Genomic DNA, 24,619 nt, shown 5'->3' with positions numbered 1-24,619 from the left:
CCCACTCCATTAAGACATTTCAAATTTCTGCCTCATTTCCAAAGCAGCCAATCGCCACTCACCCATCAGGCCTTGCTGCCAGCTGATTGGGTCCAGGGGACAGAGGGAGGCAGGAAAGAGGATGGAGATATGCCCATTACAGTTACATGACCTGGGCTGACCATGGCAGCATGGCAGAGCAGCAGTGCTGAAGCAGCCACAAATCTCCCAAATTTCAATCCCATTGGGCACATTCTGTAAATTAGCCCATTTGAGGTACCTTGGTTCAAAAATTGTTGCCCTGCACTGTTTCATCCAGTTGAAGGTTACAGACATGAGAGTTTTAGTAGTATAAACAGATTGAGGGTCCAGATAAAATTGGAATATTGAAACTTTTACAATACAGTTTTGCAATTAATTATAAAGAACAAACAGCTTCACATGAGAAATAGATTCTGTTTTAGTTTTTATAAGACATAACAAAGATAAGCAATTTCATGATTTCAAAAACTGGACACTAGAGTTTTTAGGTAGAAAAAAGATTTATAAGCCTATTATATACTGCAAGACGTTATAACAATAAAAATACTGAAGACGACTTTTGAAGAATGGAATCAGAAAATAGTAGTCACAATATCAACAATGTCAGTAATGATGTCTGCTGCTATGGATAAATTATGTCCAAAAGATGTTATTGAAGAAATGACAGATGGAAAACCATTTTTATCTAGATAGAGATGGTATTGAAAATGGATTAGCAACTGACAGGCCAAGAGAATGACTTAGATCACTGGATCTATAAAAGAAACTGGCTTAGGTTTTAAAATTTAAAAGGGAAATACAAATGACAAATCAAGAGAGTGTCCTGTTAAAGCATTGAAGATCTCTTTGTGATGGGACAAAGAAGAAATGAAGAGAAATCAAATCCTATGACAATATTTGAATGAACTAAAGATTGTTAGAAGTAAAAGGAGGGAATATAAAGTTGGTTTATTTGATCAAGATTAAAACAAGATACAGTGGTACCTCGGGATACGAATTTAATCCGTTCCGTGACTCTGGGCGTATCCCGAGTTGGTCGTAACCCGATGCAAATTTCCCCATAGGGTTCAATGTAAATCCGGTTAATCCGTTCCACCCTCCGAATTTGGTCGCACCCCGAAGCAAATTTTCCCATAAGGTTCAATGTAATTACCGTTAATCCGTTCTGGCGTCCGCGGACCACGCATCGGGGCGGAAAAATGGCCGGGCGCCGCGCAGCACGGCGGGAAAACGGCCGGGCATGGCGTGGCACGGTGGGAAAACGGCTGGGCACGGCACAGCGCGGTGTGGCAGGAAAACGGCCGGCGCGGCGTGGCGCGGCGCAGTGCGGTGCGGCAGGAAAACGGCCGCAGACCATGTGTCAGGGGCGGGAAAATGGCCGCGGACCACGGGTCAGGGCGGAAAAATGGCCATACCCCGAGGTGGAGTTCGCACATCAAGGTAAATTTTTGCGGCCGGAGCTGGTCGTAACCCGAAAAGTTCGTTAGTAGAGATGTTTGTATCCCGAGGTACCACTGTATGTTACACCTGGCAACCCTTTAGGGATTTTCTGCTGACACCAGGACTGAAAAGATGATGTTTTATGCGTTTTTTTAATAGATAAAAGATGGGATATGGGATGAAGAGATAAATGTTTGTAATCTTAGAGGGGGTGAAAAATCACTAAATTTATTTATACTTGTTGAGATGAAGGTTGGAAGTCACTTCTTTATATATTTCTTTTCTCTTTATTATATTTTTACTTTTCTCTTTCTTCTTCTTTCTTGCACTTTTTACTCCTTTCTATTCTCTTTTCTTTCTTTAAGTTTAGTTTGTATTAGATTTTACTATTATAATCAAAATTCTTAATAAAATTATATGTAAAAACTATAAAATGTAAGCTTTTATAAAAATTTAAAAATGTAAAAAAATTATATGTATTCATAAAAGAAATAGAAACCTGGAAAATTGTAGGTAAAACTGTAGATAAAGAATCAGCGAAGCATTTTGGTACCCATCCATCTTACTGTATTGCTTCTGATCTGTTGGCTGCATTTTTATCTCAGCTTCACTTTATTGCTATTTTTGTGAAACATCTTCTCTTATTACATGAATAAAGGCAGGGTATAAATGAGGAAATCCACTGAAGTTGAGGCAATAGATAAATCCTATACCTATCCAACTAAATATCAATACATTAAAGTTGTAAGAAAAAAATAAATGTTAGTGAAGAGTGCTAATTTATTTTGTATTGCTAAAATTGGTAATTTAATTCTCAACTCTATCCTCAGTTCTTGGTGCAATAAGAATAGGCTTGATTGATATGGAAAGTTGCAAAATTCCATCTCCTTTGTACAGATGAGGCTCTGTCAACATTTTGGCCACTCTAGGTTGTGGAGAACACCCAGAGGGTTGATGCAAAGCCCTCCATACAGTATCACTTCTGCACATGACCAGGCCTCAGTTGCCACTTCTACCCAGCGGCAGCACTCTCATATACTGTTGTACTAACCCCTGCAATTCAGGTAGTGAATATACTCTCCTAGCATAAGGTGGTTTTTTTGCAAGGAGGTGAAGTTCAACTGTCATGCCATTCTGATTATCTTGATCCATTGTCAATCTATGTTTTAATGTGGATTTGGTCTATCCTAAAAGGATCACCAGCACTAGAAGGAAAGCTGATGGAGTCCAACCTGCTGGGCCTTTCAGCAGCTTCAGTACCACTAATTAGAACATCTTTCTGGAATGGCTCTTAAGCACAGAGGTAAATTTCTTCAGTGGCTCCATTCCTGTGGATGTCCAGTTCAGAAAGGTACTGGTGGGGTATCATTGCTTGATCCCATGATAATTAACCAAGGTGATTAGCCTATGCAAAATTGCTGGGTGAGGTTGTTGAGGAAGCCATGCTAATCTGAAAAGAACTTTGGCAACATTCTTCACTGACATTTTCATGTTTTGAAGATTAATGATACAAACATTAACATGAATCCCTCATCTCAGTAGAAAGCTTGCAGTGTTAAAAGCAATATCATCTAAACAGCAGTTTTCCATTAGAAAAGAGGAAAATAGAGAAAGAACCCTGGAGCAAATTCCTGCTATCATAGCAGGCGTTTAAACATAACCAGCCAAGTTAGAAATCAAATTCACAACATGTTCCGTTTATGTCCTGCTAGCATGGAGAAAAGCTGTCTTTTTGTCTTAAGAAGTTTGCAGAGGAATAGGCAAGCTGTCATGCTGCAGAGACAAATTGCTATTTAAATAGCCAACAAAACAGGAGATACGTTTGGGATAGCTATTTAATTTTCAACATTTTTCTAGCAGCCCAAGACATCAACAAACCTCACACATTTTAAATTAGTAGGATTTTAATTTCATATTATACAAGCTGTTTTACAAATTCACACTTTTAATTTCAGAGGGGAAATAATCTCATTTGAAAAGATGACATTTTATATTAAGATTAAGGAGAGCCACTGATTAAATGAAACCGTTTGGGGAAGGAAAAAAAGCCTGGGATCCTGGATGCACTGATCAAAGTGAGATCAAAGTTCAACAACATACAACAACTTGCAGTATAACACAGTAGTGCTCCTATGAGATGGACTTGATCGAAGGTGTGTGTTTAAAGCACAAGTCTTGCATTTCCAGCAGACAACAGTTACAACAGATCAGTCTGACAATTCATGCACCATTGAGGCATTCCTTGTATAAAGGGGAGCAAAGGCAAAACCAGCCATGTCACCTTTGAAATCTAGCTGCAGAATTTACCAAAACTGTAGTCAATAACTGGCAGCCACATGAGGTGTCTGTAAAATGTTCTGTGTCAGGCTGTTTTTGAAAAAGCCCTTGGAAATGGCAACTTTCCTGGATCGTGATTGCTCAGGGTATTCCATCTGAAGTGCCACTTTTAATCTTTAAAGCCCTAAATGTTTTGACACTGGGTATTTTAAAGAACATTCACTCCCATATCAGTCTTTCTACACATTCAGATGATTTTTGGAATCTGAGATTTGGGTTTCCCATCATCTTGGGTACTCTCTGGATTATCTTTCCCTGAAGAGAGATTTGCCTTGCCTGTTAATGATTCTTCCAGGATTCTGCTGTTTGTTGCTACCTCTCCTGCAAAAACGTGGGGCTTAAATGCGGAATAAAATTATTTAATAAACAGACAATGATAAAGAGAGAAACACTATATGTCAGGGATGCAAAGCTTACATTAGTTGATACAGCTTACATTAGATGAAAGCATACACTCTATCCACATGACAAATCAATACGGTTAGTTATTTCTAAAAACTCGGTTAATGCCCACTGAGATTTTCTTGCTTAGAAAAAAATAGCTGCTGACAATTGAAAAACAGACAGCCCATTCAATTCATTTTCAGCTTATTGTGGATATCAATCCTCTCCCTTAGGAGAAATGTGCAGCTGGCACTTCAATGCCTTTTCCAGCCATGTGACATCTTTGCAGTTATCACCTCATGACACTTTTGCTCGGAAGAGCCACAAGAATCCAGCCTTTCGAAAAGCTGATTGCATTTATGCAAGTGCCAATGTACACGAGGGCTCCTGCAAAAGCCAAACATTCTTTCTTCGGGGCAATTTCAGAAGCTGCTTTATGCCCAGACGTCACTCTTGCACACACAGAGCTGTCCTTGACATCACAATAAAGGAAGATGACAGCACGTGTCAAGAGTATCAAAACTGGGCTTTCTGCAGAGATGTAGACTGGAGTAACCATGAATACTCTTCATTTCACTGGTGATAGGAACTTTCTATTATACTATGTCCTGAAAACTTCCTCAAGCAGGAATCACTGCAAGCCTTGGCTACTCTCCTGACCTACCCAGTAAGAAAGTAAATTATAGCTGGCCTACTGTCTTGACTACTCTCTGCTGGCCAGCATGCTGCAGGGATTTATTTAAAACCTACTTAAAAGTTTTGGGAGAATAGGGTCCCTTTTACCTGATGTCGAGGTAGAGGCTGGAAACAACTCCTCCTTCTCCTCCCTTAGATGGAACTTCACATCTGGAAGCTGTTCTCGGTGGACCCAGCCTCTCCTCCTGGTGATTGTAGGGGTGCCAAAAAGAGGGCTTTGATAGTTGTCAGGTATGTTTTGCTTCTGTTATTTCAATACTTGTCATGTAGGTCTCTGTAGGTAAGTTGCCAGGATCTTAAACTGGGCTCAGAAGTGGACCATTTCAATATTTATTTTCTAAAAGTTATATCAAATGTGCAGGAGTGAAGGAATGGCAGTTCAAGCCCGTGGATGTTCACAGATAGGAAACTGGACTAAAACCAAGCAACTGGTGGCTATTAGCAGCCTCTCCAAATCTCCTGTTTGTTCCAAGTTATAAAGAAGGTATTTATATTCTCAACACAGTAAATGTAGCGCAGTTTTGTTCGTCATGGACAGCAAGTTAATTATGGAGAATAACCATCCATATATCCATACCCCATAATCAAAAGGACTCCAGCATAGATCCCAATCTGATCTTTCTGAGGGATGCAAACCAGGGTGATCCATAGAACTTCCATTCAGAGAGCTTTTCTTTTATCAAGGCTGAGCTTTCAGATTTCTGCTCTTCACCAATCCCATTACCACCTCCAGGCACTGGCTCAGCCCCTCCACTGAAACGTAGAGCAGCCATATGCAAAGGAGTCCTCTGAGATAATTAAACTTGATAGTGCTGGATTTGAGCACTTGAGCATCTACTCAGAAAGCTTAAAATAATTTAAGGAATCTTTCACACTGGCCACATTCAGTTGATTATCCTAACAGTTTGCCTAATGGAATTCTGGTGACTTCTTCATTTTGTGAACACGAAGGTGTTTTTTTTCTTGCAGTGCATGACTCAAGCAATATCTTTGGGTCAGAAGAGTTTAATACGTACAATGAAAGATTAGATGGAGGCTTCTAACTTAGCAAAGAAAAAAACCCACACAGCTGGAACTGGTGTTGTTAAGGGTTGGGGGTTTTTGGTAGCTGATTTAAACTATGAACAAATAGAACTGACCGAGCCATGTTTCCATCATAAAATCAGAGTGAGAGAGACCACTCAGCTGAATCTTCAGTAGGCAACAAGAGGAACCACTACAGCAACCATAAGAGTTTATTATGTGGCTTCTTTTTTCCCCTTCCTTTCTTTTTTCTCCTCTGTCTGCTTTAGAATAATTAATGCTCCAAGATGTAGAAACACATATTTTGGGCACCTGGCATCATTGTTAAAATGAATTCTAAACTGAAACAGCTGCAGTTCCATAAGACAGAAATTCATCTTGTCAAAAATGTGACCATTTACAACCATAGAACATGTAGCAGCACTGACCATTGCACGTCTGTAATTTATAAAATGCTGTAAGACTTACCGTATACACTTGTGGATAAGCCGAGAATTTTAGGTGCCAAAATACACCCAAAAAATTGGGTTTGGCTTATCCGTGGCTGGGCTTATCCGTGAGTATATATGGTAATACTTTTTTAAAGTACCCATATATACTCCTAGATAAGCCCATCCACAGATAAGCCAACCCTCTGATTTTCAACCAAAATACCATGAAAAATGTGCCACCCACGGACAAGCCAATTGTGAAAATTAAAACATGTGAAAACTTTGAGGCTCAGCTTATCTGCAGGTGGTGCATTTTTCATGGTATTTTGGTTAAAAATTCAAGGGTCGGCTTATCCATAGATGGGCATATATGCAAGTATATACGGTAGTTTAACCTTTTGTTGTTGTTGTTTCTAATAAGTAGAATACATGAATTTTCATCATATTTTGGACTAATTGCAATTTGCACTGAGGAAGGACTATACAGGAAAAGTAAGGGGTACTTGTATTTGATATTGCATAGAGGGAATAAGGTTTTAGCATATTTGCTATAAAACATTTGCTATCTTATTTTTTACAGTAATAATTGAGATGTTACAGACAATTCGTATTTTTGCATAATGAAAATTATTAACTCTATTAAAGAGTAATATAAATGTTAACCACAAATATGAGAATATAGTTTTAGGAAAATGTTAAACTCCCTTCATGATGCATCTTTGTTTGTAACTGAACTCCTGTGATCATACAGATGCTGGTTTACAGTTCTGATTATCCCTCATCATCACCCTGCTGGTAAGGTTGCAGGGAATTACAGTTCAGCAACATCACAAGTTTTATTTACTTTTATTTATTATGCAATTTGCTATAAACCAACTTGTTCCCCATGCATTCCTCATTTCCTGTCATGATTTATGGGATGAGAACTTTCTCTTTTGGCTTGTTATCTTGAATTACAGTACATATGCCAGAAAGAAAATTCAAGATCTTCTTCATTACCATCATCATCAAAGGAGTCTAAAATTACCTCACTGCACAAGTGATCAAAAGGGAGTGTTCTATTCACAAGTGTCAGGGCGGGGGTGACTCTTCCATACAAAAAAGAAACCCCTAGAATCCTGTGCTGCTTTTCTGTATTATGTTTTATGGATGTATGGATGTATGGAAAAGATTGGAACTTGTGTATAGTACAATATTGCTCAATGTGCTGTGGCAATTGTGTATGGAAAGGATCACTGGCAGACATTTTTGACAGTCTGCCTATCAGTTTCCTCATTATTATTATTTTTTCATTCAGAGCTTTTTGAACAATATTTGGCAATATATGCCTGTGTATGGGAAAGCAAGACCCCTTCTAGTCAAGCCCCTCAACTCCAAGTGATTCCTGGATATGTTGATGAAGTTTTCTTGGGATCAATATGGAAGTCGTTTGCCATTGCCTTCTTCCAGATTTTCCAGATTCCCAGGATCTTGTGGTAGTCTCCCATCTACATAGCAACTAATCTGACCCTGTTTAGTTTTTGAGATCTTTCTAAGCCTGTTGGATGTTGTCACTTATCTGGGCTCCATATTTGAAAGAGGGATAATTTGCTGAAGACTTTCCTCTTTTCTCATAGTTTTTGCCAGGGTTGGGCAAACAGGCAGGGGCTGCTCTCAGTTCCCACCAAGAACTTGTTTTCCTGGGTGCACCTGCAGCAACTCAAAATTAATTGTGCTTTTTGGAGAAATATATCAGTGATCTCTCAGCTTAATCTGTGCATCAAATAAATGCTTGTGTAGGCCTTTGGGCTTCTAGCTTGTTTGCAAGACTTTTACTGTAATCTGAATTTGGTTGGTTAATATTTGCTATATAAATGCATATTTATCACCTGAATTAATTTCACCAAAGTTAATGGGAGTTTTAATGTGAATCATGCTATTATTTCTCACTCAGAACTCTGAAATGGGCCCAGTTGGCTCATCGCCGTTGCCCTTGAAAAGCACCTATCTCCTCTTTTCCCATCAGTGTCTCAGCAGGCACGACGATTGCTTGTGGGGGCTCAACAGAAGAGGGCAGGAAGTGCCTGGCTGGAATAGAACTGTACTACTGTTTCTCAGTGGGGCTAAGACCCAGGACCATGGCTTCTACCATTCTGTTCAAGGGGGGCTGCAGTAGCTCCTGTGGTTCCAGCAACATATTTTCCAGTTCCCCATATCACTGAAGCTCATTCATTTCAAGGAATGGAGTGCAAATGTTATGATACTTCCCGGATGCATGCAGGAGATTTTCTCTGCCCAGCACGTCTTTCACTGTGTATTCATCCTTCAAAAGTCTTCAGCCTCCTGGATTTTCCACGCTTCAATTAAGTCTCAGGGGAAGGCATTAGGAGAAAACTCTTCCCCCTGGGTTTTTCAGATTAGAAAGCGTGGGCAACTAGGGATGCCTCCTAAGGAAGGAAAGGCATATCCTGGAACAGAAAGCAACAATAGCCAGTAACGCCTTTCACCAGCAAGGACAATGAAGCTCAAAAATATTATCAAGAGAAATTCAAAAGTAATTCTCAAGCGTCCACTAAATAAGGCAGAAAAATGTATCCCTTTTTCACCGGAAAAGAAACTTTGTGAAATTACAAGGCCAATTTCAACACACCATTAGTTTCAAATAATAACATAAAAAACTCCCCATTGCATATGCTAAAAATGCAGCCTGCTTATTTATATTAAGTGAGGAAATGGTTTTAGGCTTAGGTTACTCTGGCAAGTATCAATGTATCAGTCTCTCTCTGTATTTATAGGCAAATGAAGAGCTACTTAGCTCTGTGGTTTACTCTTCTATAAGAACGCGCACAGCACCATTTATATTAGTAACCACAATCTGTAAAGAACATTCAAATAAAAAAAGAACCTCTTAATTTTGTTAAAATACCTGGATCCTTAAAAGTAAACAATCAGCTACTGTTTCACTGGAATCACTGAAATCAACCTTCTCTTTATTACCTAATACAACTAAAATATGCTAAACGTGAGCCTCGCTGATTCCATTTTGTCTTGCAAAAGGACATTGGAAGGAAATATTTATTTCTGGTGTTTTGTTGGTAAATGTGATCAGCAATGAATATTTTAATTTAAATTCAGACCATCTCTATGCTGCAACCATTTTAGATCATAAAGGTAACTTAAGAGAAAAACCAGCTGGACTTGATTTGAGTTACTTGTGTCAACAGCATTTAAAATTTGTTTTCCTGCCACATTGTCAAGGTTATCCTGAAACCTCTCTGTCAGCCCTTCTACACCCCTCCTCCCAATGTTTGGACTCATGTACTTTGGTTGTCACAGATATTTGCTAAAACCAGGGCCTGCAGGAGTAATTTTGTTTTGCCTTTTCTTTCTTTGCCAAGGTGATTATATTATTCATTCCCTTTCTGACCCCATGTAGTTATTTCAGAAGATCAGTCAGAAGATACACCAAAGGAAGGCAGAAGGAATTTTTTTCAGAACTTCTTGCAGAGATGTGACCCAAATGCTAGTTACAGAAGATAAACAGCTTATTAGAAGTATAAACTGGGAATGGATCTGAAAGGAGCTTATTATGCAGTCATGGTTGAATGTTGCACTGAAACATGACCTGGGAGAGCACCTGAAGATGAGAAGGTTCAGCCCAACTAACAAGGAGCAGGATTAGAAAAGGCATTTCCTTTTTAAAGAAATAGAATCTTCCACTATTATTAGATATAATAGTAGTAAAAATAATACAATAATATAATAGTAAGAATCAGCACCCCCCAAAAAAATCCATGAGTACATTAGTGACATCATCTCAAAGTATGCACTTTCAAAAACATGCACTTTTCATTTAATTTCATATTTCTATTCCCCAGGGATTGCCATGAATTTCAGAAAACAAGTGAAGCCAGTTCAAAGTAGTAGGGGTTTGCTATGATAAGCAAGAAAATAACTTGAATCCTAATAATCTGGGTGCCCAGAGCTGAAATTTGCAAGATGTAGGAAAAAGGCTTCAGATATAAGAACAAATAAAGGGAAATAAGGTAACTGATCACAAGGTAAGAGGTTCACCAGATGAAGTGGGTTCTGCAAGGAATTGGGGAACTTCTGAAGGAAGGGGAGAAGTCACCCTGAAGAGGTGAGGGGATGAAACAAAACTTAAGAGTTCAGAAAATATATAAAAGATGTGGAGTTTTGGGGTATAAGGACACAGACCAATGGCCTTTGTTTGACACAAAAAAGGTTTGATCCAAAGAGGCCAATTCTGGAAGAAATAGCTAGGAAAAGGAAGTGGTTACTTAGCAAGGCAAACTTGAGATATAAAGGAGGAAGAGATTTAAAGTAAGTCCAAAGATTACTTGAGGACAAGCTAGAAAGGAAGAAAAGGCTTAAAGTAAGAGAAAGGTTACCTGTGAGTTAAAGGCAACTTAAGAAGACAAAAGGGAGGTAAAAGACAAAGCAACCCAGTTAGGAAAACCAGTGAGGAAAAGATAAAGGGAGAACACACCAGATGTTCCTGCCTGGCTGGGTGCTCTGGTGGGGGTGTCTACCTGCAACTGGGGTCCAAGGAAGGCAGATCAGCGAACAAATTCCACTTCTGAACAGAAGGATCACCCAGTGCATCAGACTAAGAGTGTAAGGAGCACTCAGTAAGTAATGGCTGGAAGAGTAGATGAGGACTGGCAGAGCCAAGAAGCTGACAAGATGCTGAATGGATCTGGAAGACTGGACATGGAGCAGGTCTAAGAGAGGGCAAGTTGCTAGAAGTTAGACTTTTTTTTTTTTTTTTTGCACAACAGCTGTTGTTCAACAAACTTGGTAAGGAAAAAGTTGGACTATTGTGTATGCAGTATGTACTGTATCTATGTACATAGAGTGAGAGGGGAAATGCAGGAGGGGTGAGGAAGACACTGAGCAAGCCTGACCCAATGGCATTGGAAGAACTTTAAAGAGGTAGCAAGTCAGGACTTATCTATACAGAAGCCATGTTCATTCTTCTTTTACAAGACTTGCCCTGTTGTAAGCTTCGTAATGTTGTTTCTAATAGTGCATTGCCATTATTTTCACAATTTGCCTGGAATAGATAATAAATAGACTGGATTGCATTTTCCTGGATTCCATTTAGGTCCTTTTTTTCACATTGCAACTTGCCAGGTCTACTTGGATTACTTTAGCCATTTTCCAGTTACGTTTTTTGTAGAGAGACTAATACTGAGGACAGATATACCGTATTTCTATTAGAAAATAATCAGTTTCATATGAGAAAATTATTTTTGTTAGAAGGTTGGAATATTTATTTATTTAAGGACTCCAGTGAATATCATCAAGATCTGATGATTTATTTTCACTTGCCTGTAAGGACTCTAAGAAGACATAATTTTTTGATGGTTGATGGCCAGGTTTAATATTTGCAGAGAATGAACTCCGTAGCCATAATATAAAGTGGCTGGAGCTTGTCTCACATATATACCGTTGACTTTTCTTTCTTTTTTAAAAATCATGTTAAATCTATTTTAGGGCTTACACATTTTTCATGAATTTTCCAGCTCAAATTGGCAGAATAGTTAATTGTTGATTTTTAGCCATCACATTTTCAAAATATGAAGGTGTTGTAGCGTTTGCTCCAAGGATCCCAAAAGTGGGTTCCCTAGGTTGCCCCTCCTGGTCCACAACATCTTTTATCACATTTCTTTTCTGAAAATATCTGCTCAGCTGTGGGTATTTGCTCTACATCTTCTATAAGATATAAAAGTCTTTTTAAAGCTTCTCTGCAACTATCTAATCTCTTTAGCTTCTTTGTCATACATGATCCAATTTCCCGGAATCCCTGCATTCACACCCCATAATACTGCCTTAATTCAAACCTGTGTTTTGTCTGAGTCCCTGGCTATTGTGCAAGACCAGGAAAAGGTTGTCTTGGCGGTGCCTATCCTGGATCCCAACTACTTTTGCCAACTTCAGAGCCAAACCCTGCAGCAGAAAATGTGTTTCTTTCCCGTTGTGTTTCTGAGCTGGCAGAAGTGAAGCCAGTTATGGGTCATTAGAACAATGATTCTGGCAGAAGTACAGTGCAAACAAAGGCAGTATGGAGGTGCCCTGGATCTACATGTGTCTATGAAAAAGCGATGGAGGATACACACAAACACATACAGAGATACATGCACAATTATTTTCAGCTTGCAGTTGACTGCAAATCAATTGCAATAAAGCCTCTAATAACTATAATGAATTGCTTTGTTGGCACTCCTTGAATAGTGGTTAAAGGGACAATCTACTCCATGGTTTATTTTTTTCTGAATTAGTACTTGTATAGTATTCTCTTCACTAAGTATCTTCTTGAATTGCTCTGAGAACAATCCTAAATAGGGCTCTGAATATGATGTAAACTCATAGACCCCCCACCATTTCCCAGTCCCTGTTGAACTCTGCTGATCCAGCTGGTGGTAGGGTCTCCAGAGCTATTGGTTATCGTCCTTTTAGTTCTAGGGGTAGCCAGCTTTATAAGGGAATAGTTCATTTTGTGGCCTGTTGCTGACAGAATACCACTGCTAGTAGACTTTCACCTGCAAGGCTTTCCGTAATCATAACTGAGGTTTCCAAAGTGGACATGCTTGTCACCTCATTCTAACCCCAATCAGCTAATGGATTTATGGGTCAGGATTGCTATATATAATACTCAAATTCATGATTTAATAAAAGCACAGCTTTCCAGAAGCCGACTTAACAATTTTAATGAATGTTAACAGGCAGTTCAGCGAAGTGTTCATCTTGTCCTTTTTTTAAAAAAAGGGAAAGGAAAGTCTTAACATTCATTTTATATTAAGTCAGAAAGTTACACTGCATGCACAAATGTCTGCAGAAACACACAGAAAATATCTGAAGGGAGCTCATCTTACCTTGGAAAACTGGACGGAAGCCCTTTGAGATGTTGTAACGGGTGCTGCTATAACTAGACTTGCGGCAGGCATCCTGCTAGCCCAGAATTATAAGACTAATTCTGATGGATTTCAGATCCATCCAAAGGGCATATTGTTGACAGAAGGGGATAAAGTGGTCTCCTTCCGTTCCAAACATTTTTTTTTTTTTGAGAGCTGATTACTATTGGGAGTTCTGTATCTGACAGACTACAGAAAGACAATGACATGACAAATGGCAGCCTCTGGCAATCTGGAGTTATCAACACTGGCATGGCTACTATTATAAATAATCTCCAAATGAGAACAGCAGTTTCCCTGCATTTTCAGCCAGCCTCCTTTCGTTGGACAAGAGGAAAGACAGAAGCAGGCACCGTGAAAGCAGAAGCAGACTCCAGCAGCATTTTCAGTGAGTCCGAAAAGCCATTTCAGAAAAATCAACTTAATTGTTAGGACACACCACTAGCGGTGCTGTAGGAAAATAACCATGACTTTAGACTCCCAAGGATATGGTGTGCCAGGCAAACTGCAACTGTAACACCAGTCTGCCTAGTGAGCATAGCGAACAATTATTCTTTTCAGGGTGAGATATATACAGTAAATACACCTGAAAGGAAATCCCATTGGATGCAGTGAGCCTGACATCTAAGAATTTATGTATAGGATTGCACTGATAGGCTTCTGAAGCACTCCTAGGCAATTAATTAACATTGCAGGATCAACCCATTTTACTGATTTACCATGAGCACAGAAATATTAGTCTCTTAATTAACTAATGCCAATTTCTCTTAATGAGGTAAGGAGACTTCAATTCTTGATTTATCATTATCATCATCATCATCATCATCTCTCTTTTCTTCATTTTTATCACAGTGCAACATAATCCCACTAAAATATGAAAAAAATATAAAACAGTTAATTAATTGAAGCTTCCCATCTCCCCTGCAGGAAAAGACATGGGCACAATTAAGAAATCTTTCTTGGGAGACAATTACTAATCTTTCATCTTTCATCAATGCATATGAACCAAACCTAAGGGTTCACGTAACTGGTAACTTTTGCTTTTTGAATATAATATTTATTAAGAATTTAATTACAATAATAAAAACGAATACAAACTAAACTTAGAGAAAGAGAAGAGAATGGGAAAAAAAGAATAAAAAGTGCAGGAGAAAAGGAAAAGAAAGAAGGAAAAGAAAAGAAAGAATAATAAAGAAAAAGAAAAGAAATAAATAAAGAAATGACTTCCAACCTTCATTATACGTATAAACAAATTTAATAACTCTTCACCCCCTATAAGGTTACAAACAGATATCCCATCCCTTATCTATAAGCAAATCCATAAACTGTCAGCTTTTCAATCCTGGTCACAGCAAAAAGTCCACAAAGGGTTACCAGAACTTTGAAAAAAAAATGTCTTATTTAAACCTTGATCAAATAAACCAACTTTATATTCCTTCCTTTTACTTCTAACAGTCTTAATCTTTAATGCAATCACATATTGTCATAGGATTTGATTTCTCTTCATTCTTATTTATCCCAACACACAGTCTGTTTTCTACAAGAAGCTGTTTATTTTTTATAGTTAATTCCAAAATCTTAAAGTAAAATCAATATTCCAAATTTATCTTAACCCTTAGTCCATTTATAACTTTCTTAGATCAAAATCTTATTTAGCTTTTTGCTGTTTATTTCAAATTCTTTAAGTTCTTAAGCTTATAATTAATTTCTCTTTTGTTCAGAGTTGAAGACTTTTCAAACTTGTCATTGCAAAGGTCTCTAATAGCTTTAAGATGGTTAATAGGTAATTTCCAAAAGTTATTAGAAAGTGAGGCTTGAGAACTTCGTGTCCTTTAAAAGGCTGTGCTGCAGTTGCAAGCAAGATGGCTAATCCCTTAGTCTCCCAGCACTCAATCCTGCGGAAGACCACTATCCTGCGGTCTCCTCACAAGCAGCAGCTGCTCAGAGCACATGTAGGTAATCTCTTGTCCTCTCCTTATCCGGAAAGATTTCGAAGAACCAGTCTACTCACCATTTTGCCATGGTCATCAGCTCTGCTTTCATAGAGCCATCTTCAGTTAGCCATACCTGCCCCAGAGGTCTAGCTGGTAACTTTTGCAGAACAAGTCTTATGTGACAACTTAGTAATCAGATATCAGTGACAATGGTGGAATGAAGTAGTTTTTACAATCTCTCAGAAGTAAAACCTTCCAATTTCACAATTTAATAGAATCCAAACACTTGAAACTTACCATAGGTTGGCTGATCTTAAATGATCTTTAGTAGGGTAGGACTCAGTTAGTACTGAGATGAGAAACTACCTGGACATCTGAAGGCTATAGCCTAGACTGGAAGGTCCCCCAATGAAAGCAATGAAAACCACTTTTGTCAATAAAACCACGTGGACATATGCATAGACATCTGCAGGAGGGTCAATGGGGGCAAGTGATGAAATGTGTATTATGACATCACACTGCAAATACAAAAGGGTGGAGCTTGAGTTGTGGTGTCATGATACATGTAAAGGTATCTACAGAAACTAATTATTTCATCCAAAAGACAAGTATCACAACTGGAAATGCAAGCTTGCTCCTTTCATGCATGCATGCAACATCATTGCACATAGCACAACACTAATTTCATCATTTGTCCCCTTCTGCAGACACCTCTGGACATAAGTTTTGTAAATTTGGTGCCATCACAGTTAGGAATGGACTCCTATACACTTACTGAAGGAGTCACCAGAAGTTGAACTGGAGTTGGGAGATCTTTACCGAAACAGCAGAAGAAAAAGAAAAATCCATCCACCAGTAGAGTTTGTAATAATGTTCTGGAAAAATACATTCTCTTTAAATCAAAAGTAATGTGAGAATAGCTGGTCAATTAGCTTCTGTAAAGAGGGAAGTGACATTCATAACCCTTTGGATACAAAAATAAAATCAAATGGCTTTTAAAAATGACCTGGATCATCACCAAAACCTTCAAGTTCCAAGGTCACAGACCATAGCTTTTCTGATTCTCGCTCTTTTACATCATCCATAAATTCATTCCTAATTGCTGAGGAGGACAAGAAACTGTCAGGACAATGGCATACAATCCTTCAGGTTATAGCTCATCAGGCAGAAATGTCAGCAATGTTTGTTGCCAGGGGCAAAGCCTCCATTTGTGCCAAGTTCTTTTAACAAAATCAACAACAATCTGTTCCAAGTGCTCTCCAATCTCACCACATCTTCTATAATCTTCTATAATCTAGTTGTTATTACTATTCATTCAGTGGGAAAATTAATTTATATAACCTTGGGACCCCTTCTTTTCTCCACTTTCAGAACATAAAACTGACTTAGATTTAACTGAAGCAGCAACCCAAATCTTAGTGGGTTTCATACAATGTTTATTTTCAAAACAATCCTATTTGATTAAAAAGGGCATTCTTCTCACATATACATGCGATTGCAGCAAATTAGCTGGATTAACCTTTCAGACTAAATACGTTTTAAGATAATTATCTGATGGGGGGAAGCAATTTGGAGGGATAATTATGGAACTAGGCAAATATCTCTATGCGCTGCACAGCAGGTGATGTGCATGCACATAGGGAAGATTTATGTATTACAAGGATCTTAGGGGCTCCTGTCAGCCCCTCTAGACAGATCAGACCAGGAAATCAACTCCACATGAAGGCTAAAAATACTTTTATCGAGACTGGTTATAATAACAGAATCTTCCAAGTCTGGTCGTGCTGTACCTCCTTCTCCTTTTTATAGCTCAGTGAATTAGGGAGGTGTCTGTTTGAGCTGCTTCTGAACATTAACTGGATGTTCTGGGTTTAAAAAATATTTCAGGCCCTTTTGTCTCAACAATTGCATCTGCATATCTCCATGAAGATCATCTTTCTTACTCTCTACAGCTCCAGAGATTAATTCAAGGGCCAGCCCAACCAGGAAATGGATTGCCTCAACTGGCGGGTTTGGATGTATGGAGAGGAAATATCAGCTCAATATCAGTTGTGTGTACCAAGCACCCTGGAAAGGGTGCATTAAAATGGGCTGCTGCCCTCACCCTATAGGGAAGAAAATGCTGTCCCATAATCCATGGGGAACTAAAATGTAATCACCACCATGGTTAGCTTTTGTATGTGGAATGGGGTGGGTGCCACTATATCTCCCTCTTAACTTGGACTATCCTAGCGCTTTGCCATTCACCCAGAGGAGCTCCAGTAACAGACTACGCAAGGCAGGATATTTCATTATTATTATAGAGGGAAAGAAGCCATTAACTTATTTGGGAAAAAGTAAAGGGTTGAAATCTGGGATCCCACTGGGATAATTGATGTGTAATTTCCTCTGCCTGGTAGTCCTCGTTTAGTGACCACAATTGGGACCAACAACTCAGTCGTTAAGCAAAACAGTTGCTAAGTGAAACTGTGACTGTGCTTATAATCTTACTTCAACTTTTCTTTGCTTTGCAGACCTGTGAAGGTCATAAAATGTGAGGATCGGTTGCAAAGTTACTTTTTCATCATAGTTGTAACTGAATGCTTGCTAAACCAAGCAGTCGCTAAATGAGGACTACCTGTATGTGTATTTAGACTCTTCTGATCTATCCCAAATATGTGGAAGGCATGCAGAATAGCTGCTGGATGCCTCAGCAGATATTAGCCTAAGGCAGAGAGAGGGGAATGTAATAATATGTGCCATGTGCCTGACAAAGCTCAGCATGACATAAGTACTCTGTGTTCTGTTGGAATAACACTCAACATTTTTGGAGTGTTCTGGACAAAAGAACCACTAGGAATTACTGCTTCCTTGTTCTCAGGGCCTTAAAAGAGAGCACCTTGCTCTCAATGGTGATCAATGCTGAAGTTGCCCAGCCTCAGTCCCAGAAATTTTGTTGTGGGGTTGATTTTTAAAACATTTTTTAATGGAAACAATGGGAACACACTACTCTCATCAACATAAAACATGAAATGAACAGATAGCAGTCTTTTCTCTTTCTGTAAATAACTCCACTAGGTCAATCAGCCAATAGATCTAGAGCAAAGAGAACCATTTTAACATGGCTTTCAGTTAGCACATCTTCCTTATGAGCTTTCTCGATGTTTTGATCTCTCTCTCTCTCTCTCTCTCTCTCTCTCTCTCTCTCTCTCTCTCTCAAGGAATCTATCATCTATCTGTATCTATATCTATATTATCTATCTATCTCAAGGAATTCCTTGATCAATATTTCTATGGGCACTGACAGCAAGCTTTTTAAAAATCTCCCTGCCAGGTACGAGGCCAGAAAAAGAAACTACGCTGCTCATTTTTGATATTCTGGATTGTCAACAGGGGTGGATGCTGACTATGAAAAAGAGGGGCTGTTTGTGCTTTTTAATTGCATGAATAATGTTAACATTACAAGAAGGCACAAGAGCAGCATTAAGAGGATGTAAGAATATGCAGAACACATGTTCATAGCAAAGCTTAATAAACCAGCTAAACCAGCATGGTTTTAGTAGTTTTTACATTTACACCTCAACACCATTAGCAGTGCTTGTCGCATCCATACACACAACCCTTTGCATTATCTACCTGCACAAAAAAGTACAGCACAACACAATGTGTCCTTCTGTCATTTTTTAAAATTGCCTTGGGCTTAGTTACCCACTGTAAGTGTGCCCCTGTTCCCGCAGAGCCAACTTCCGAAACTATCCATTTACTCTGCACAAACCTGAAGCCACCCATTCTTCTGTGCTGCACACTCCACCTTGAGTGCTTATCTCTGCCCCATTTGATAAACCCTCCTGCCCTGCGTGGCTTTTGAAGGGGGAAGACCAGATAAAGTGTTGGGGGGAGGGGAGTGAGACAATAAAAAACTATAGAACAGTATTTCTCAACCTCGGGAACTTTAAGATGTGTGGACTTCAACTCCAAGAACTCGCCAGCCAGCCATGGGGAGTTCTGGGAGTTGAAATCCACACATCTTAAAATTCCCAAGGTTGAGAAACACTGCTATAGAAAGTCCAAATATTATCCCAGTCAAACAGAAAGGACTGTAATAACATGCACAAGGGATATATCCTTTACATGATCTGTATGCCAAATTCTCCATGTTTCTCCAGCTTCACAGGAGAAGTTCAAGAGGCCAAAATTCTTAACTTTGCTCCTTTTAAAGAATAGACACATCATAACAAGAGGACTTTCTTTATTTCAGCTGCAACAGAGAGAGGGTACATCTACTTCCTGAGTGCCAGGATCGTGATATTGCTTGGCCCCTACCATGGGGTAATGCTTTAAAATGTTTTAATTGCCTAGATGCAGTGGCCATTTCCACCCTATGTATTTCAAATTCCTAAGGCATTCATAGCAAAGCAAAATCACCACACACTTACTTTCTAGGACATTTTTTAATTTCAGCAAATGAACTCAAAGAAGTGCCCCACCACACAATTAAGATAGCAAGTAAAAAATCCTGCTCCATAAACCAGTAGAAACTCAGGACTGGTTATGTAAAGTGCTGTATTAAAGAACTATTATTGACAAAAAGGAAAACAGGATCTACCACTCCATTCAGCGCAAACCATCGATGCTTCTCAGTAGGAGACTGACTGCCGAAACTTTCAGCTACAGAAACGCACAACAGGAACACTAACATTATTGAATTCTTTCCTCAAGATTATCGACCACAATCTAAGAGCTGTAAAATGGAATCTAATTATCTCCATAAGGGGCACCAGGATGAAAAAGGGTTAAATGCTATTTTGGGGGGGGGCGGAAGAGGGCAGAAATATTATCCTTGAGGTCAGATCTAGAGACCACATCCTTGACCATGGATCCTTCAAGGGTAAATTACTACATAGGGATCATCAATCTTTCTATCTGAAAGTTGTTCTGACTATCATTCTGTGAACAAGGAGAAAATAAAAAACTTTGCCTGAATTTGGGTGGAAGCAGTCTATTTTCCAGAGGATACACTGATAAAAAATATCAAAGGATCAGAAACCAGGTTTGGCTATGTACTAAAACAGGTACATGCAATGTTTTAGTGGTCTTCGGTACTTTTTTTTTTTTCCTGAAGGGAACATAGTGGTGAAGCACCACTATAATATCACAGGAAGAGCTGAGAATGATATTTTTGACCTGCTTTTTCAGTGCAGAATGCACTAAGGAAGGCAGTGACTTAAAGTACTTTTTTTTTTTCACAAAAAGAAAAATTATGTCACTGAATTTTTTCCTCATTTAACCATAACAAAGCTGGATCTGGAAGGCTCCATGAGCTTCCCCACCCCAAATGATCTGGGGCAATCTATATGCTGCTGACCCACAGATCGCCTATTTTAAAATGAACACTGTGGCTCAGAGAAGGCAGCTGGACTCAGTCACAGTGGTGATGAGTGCACCATTGGGGGACTTGAAATAACAGGCTAGGGATAGATTGTCATGGAGAAGATCTATCTGTGTGGTCGCTAGGAGTCGGAAATGACTTGATGGCCCATAATCAATCAATCAGTCTGGCTCAGAGAAGAGCAGAAAGGAAGCTATAACGCTGGGACTAACACTATGGGAAAGCAACTCCATGTACTATTTCTATGGATGCAGCATTTCTCTGACGTGCATTTTGTTCTCCAGGCCATTTCTATTAAAACAATAACAACCGCTGCCTACCCATGAGACAATATAGCGCATATAGTACAATCTAGTACATCCAGGACTATTGTGTCTTTTTGCAAGGAAAAAGAAACAAACAAAATGGGTGGATTAAGTCAAGGGTGCATAACACTGTGTTCTGTATCTCTTTCCACCACCTAGTAGTGGTCTGGAGCTTTCCAGCCCAGATCAGAAAGCTCTAGTTTACAAACTTACATAGATACCTATCTTATGCATGATTATCTTAGGTGGTTCCCAACAATATTGCATAAAAACAAAGTAAATATGACCCACAAAACTCCACATCAACATCATATATTTCATCACAAAGCCACAGCATCTCACCGATTCTACATTTGCATTTGCTGGGCTCACTTTCATCCTAGCCCAATGCCTGGGTGAAGAGCCAGGTCTTCAGTACAGTGGGGGCCCTCCAATTCTCAGAGGGGAGGCTATTTCAAAGAGTCAGGGCAGCCACAGAGAAGGCATGTATCCAAGATCCCATCAGATGGCAACATTTAAGGGAAATGATCTGGAGCATGTTCACTCTGACCTAGTGAGATGGGCAGGTACCCTCAGGGAGAGGTGGTCCTACAAATAACCTGGCCCTGGGCCATATAGGGCTTTAAAGATGATAACTAGCACCTTGAATTGCACACAGGAAGCAACTGTAAGCCAGTGCAGCTCACACAGCAGCAGTGTAACAAGGAGTGCCCAAAACTGCATCCTGCTGCATGCTGGACCAGTTGTAATTGTAACTTCTGGGTAGTCTTCAAGAGCAGCATGTACAGCATGTCACAGTAATCCAGCCAAGAGGTGATTAAGGCATGAGTGACAGTGACCGATGCAAGAAAGGGTGCAGTTGGTGCACAAGATGAATCTGTGCAAAGGCTCCTCTAGCCCTGGCTGCCACCTGCTCCTTGAAAAAGAAGTGCAAGTTCAGGAAGATCCCCAAACTGCTCACCAACTGTGTCTGGGGGAGTGCTACACTTTTGAGAGACAAGGTTGACAACCCACCCAACCCTGGAGGGCCAAAACCACAAAGCCACTCTGTCTTGCCAGCGCATGAATCTAAGCTGGTTCCTCCCCATCCTGGTCTTCATGGCCTCCAAGCACTAGGTAAGCACCTGAATGGCATCACCTGCCTGGCATGGGGTGGAGATGTATCACTGAGTATCATCTGCATAATGGTGTGCTGTCAAATGACTTCACCCAGCAGCCTCATGTAGATATTAAACAGAAGAGGGGAGAGGCCTGAGCCCTGAGAGCCCCCACATAAAAGCGGCCTGGAAGTGGACTTCTCCCTCGCTACCAACACTGACTGGAATTGGCTATAGAGGAAGGAGAAAAACCACTGCAAAACAGTGACCCCCACTCCCAACCTCCAGAGCCAGTCCAGAAAGATACCATTGTTGATGATAGCAAAAGCCACCAAGAGATCCAGGAGGACCAGAATGGAAACATCACCCCCATCCTGAGCTCTCCAAAGTCATCCACAAGTGTGACCAATGCCATTTCAGTACTGTAACCCAGCCTGAACACTGAACGAAAAGGGTCCAGATAATCCCCTTCATCCAAGGCCTTCTGAAGCTGAGAGAAAGGGAAGGTTGGAAACTGGGCAAAAGTTGTCCAACATGGTTCAGGCATAAACAACCATGGTTCTCTGAGGAAGCCGTAGCGGTGTGATTCATACATAATCCTAAACCGTTATGAGTAGATTTCTACACCAGGCTAGGCCAAAAACAAATAATGTTATGGTTTAGCATTTTTATATCATGTCAACTTGTATATGATTCCAGCATCTAATCAGCTCTACCTGATCATACAGAATAGAGGACCTTTCAGGGAGTTCAAGTTACAAAGGGAAGATTGTTTTGCATGAAATGGTTCATCTTAAGAGACTAATAATTTAGCATTTAGCAAGATCAACTCTTTTATATGACAATTCTGCACACTCCTACCCTTCACCATACCCAGCATCTGCAACTAAATAGGAGTAGATGGTAGTAATGCATTTTATTCCTTTTTTTAAAACAAAAATCATTCCTATTCCTATGAAAGATTGTTTTCCTACACAGAAAAATAGAAGTGGGCCTAACATATATTATTGCACAACTCTCTACATATTTCCTTCTATAAACAAAAAGATTTTACTGACACCTTCTGGAAGAAAATTGAACAGTAAGGTATTTGGAGGAGTTAGAAAACAAACCTAATTGAAATTTCTTAACTTTACTTTTTTTGAGATTAAAAATTTCAGCATTAGAAGAGAACATTTTCTGTATAGTAAAAGAGGAAGACAAGGTATGAAATGCAAAGTTTCAATCCCATTTAGGTTTATCTTTTATATTTGGCCCTCTGCCCTTAATAAAACAAACTCTCCATTGTATGGAACCTTGTTAGATCTGAGTTAGATCTAGGGTTGCAGAAATACAAGTGCTAGGACAGTGCAAAAACAACTGAATGAAAAGTAATGCCTCCACTTCCATAACTTTAATATAAATAGGGATATTTTTAATAAATGAAACAGGAAAATAATCCTTGAAATGGGCTATGTTATTACCTGTATTTACTTTTCCACATAACCACCACCCCTTCACTACACACTTCGGCCAACAATGGACAAGCTTCTTAAAGCTATCATCAAAGAACTCCACACTCTGTATCTTCAACCACATCCTGACAATCGTTTTCACTCTTCATTCAAGTCAAACAAATACCTGTAAAGGTATTCTTTCAATTTGGGGAAAAAATGAAAGTCACATGGCAGCAAAACTGGATTGTGTGGTAAATAAGGTAAGATGGTGAGATTCAACTTTGCAATTGCCTCTTTGGTAGCCTAGCATTGGCATGATGCAACATTTCCTTCTTGGGTTTCCAAATTATGCTTAATCATTTTTTCAAAGTTTTCAGTGTTGCAATGTGGTCTGAGTTCAAGGAAATCCATGTAAATAACACCATCTGTGTTCTAAAAAAATTGTAACTATGAGTTTTCCTGCTGAAGCTTTTGTTTTGCATTTTTTTTTTCCATAGGTGAAACTTTGTGATGATATTCCATGAATTGATGCTTTATTTCTGGGTCATAACAATAAACCCATGATTCATCAGCTGTTAAAATGCCATGAAGAATTTCCTCACCTTCATTCTCATAGAGTGACAACAAATGATGGCAAATTTCAACTCTTGTAGCTTTCATTTCTGCTGCCAGCATGCGAGAAACCCATCTTGCAGAAACCATCTGATCTTGAACAACATCAATAATGTGATCCACATGTTCCTGTGAAATACCAAGCTTGACTGCAATTTCTTTCTGAATGATCTGTTTATTGTACTTAATCAGTTCATTAATTTTTCTCATGTAAAACTCATCAGTTGTAGTCATAGACTGTCTACTTCATTCTTAATCATACAAATTGGCTCTTCATAGTTTACCATCTTTACATTTTTTGGCCCAGCAATGCACAGTATTCACTTCAACACAGTCATTGCCATAAACCACCTGCATTTGATTGTGAATTTCATTTGAAGGGATTCCCTAGGCAGTCAAAAATTCAGTCAAATGTGCACTGACAACTACTTCCTAGCCAGTCAAAAATTCAATCAAATGTGCACTGACAACTACTCAATGCAGGCTTCTATTCCACAAATAATAGCAACACAATATTTTCTCACAGCAACTTCCCACTAATTCAACTGAAATAACAGATGCTAAGAAACATGTCAAAGATAATGTTGGATGCATTACTTGAATGTCTATCCAAATATC

At 39.2% G+C, this 24,619-nt stretch overlaps 1 long non-coding RNA gene across 1 annotated transcript in view; it reads right to left on the bottom strand.

Moving 5' to 3' along the window:
* LOC148216710 (uncharacterized) overlaps positions 1-13,260 on the bottom strand; it is a 40,120-nt gene extending 26,860 nt beyond the window's left edge. The window contains exon 1 of the long non-coding RNA XR_015794864.1: positions 13,211-13,260. This is a non-coding gene — a long non-coding RNA (uncharacterized LOC148216710). The remainder of the gene's footprint in view (positions 1-13,210) is intronic.
* Positions 13,261-24,619: the final 11,359 nt, after the last annotated feature.

This window comes from Python bivittatus, unplaced genomic scaffold (genome assembly GCF_059951505.1).
Source record: "Python bivittatus isolate LINGU-HERP-01145 unplaced genomic scaffold, Pbiv_v1 ctg000080_np1212, whole genome shotgun sequence".
In the NCBI taxonomy this organism is placed as follows: Eukaryota; Metazoa; Chordata; class Lepidosauria; order Squamata; family Pythonidae; genus Python; species Python bivittatus.
Note: the sequence above shows the minus strand (reverse complement) of the source record. Positions and strands in the feature narration are given on the sequence as shown.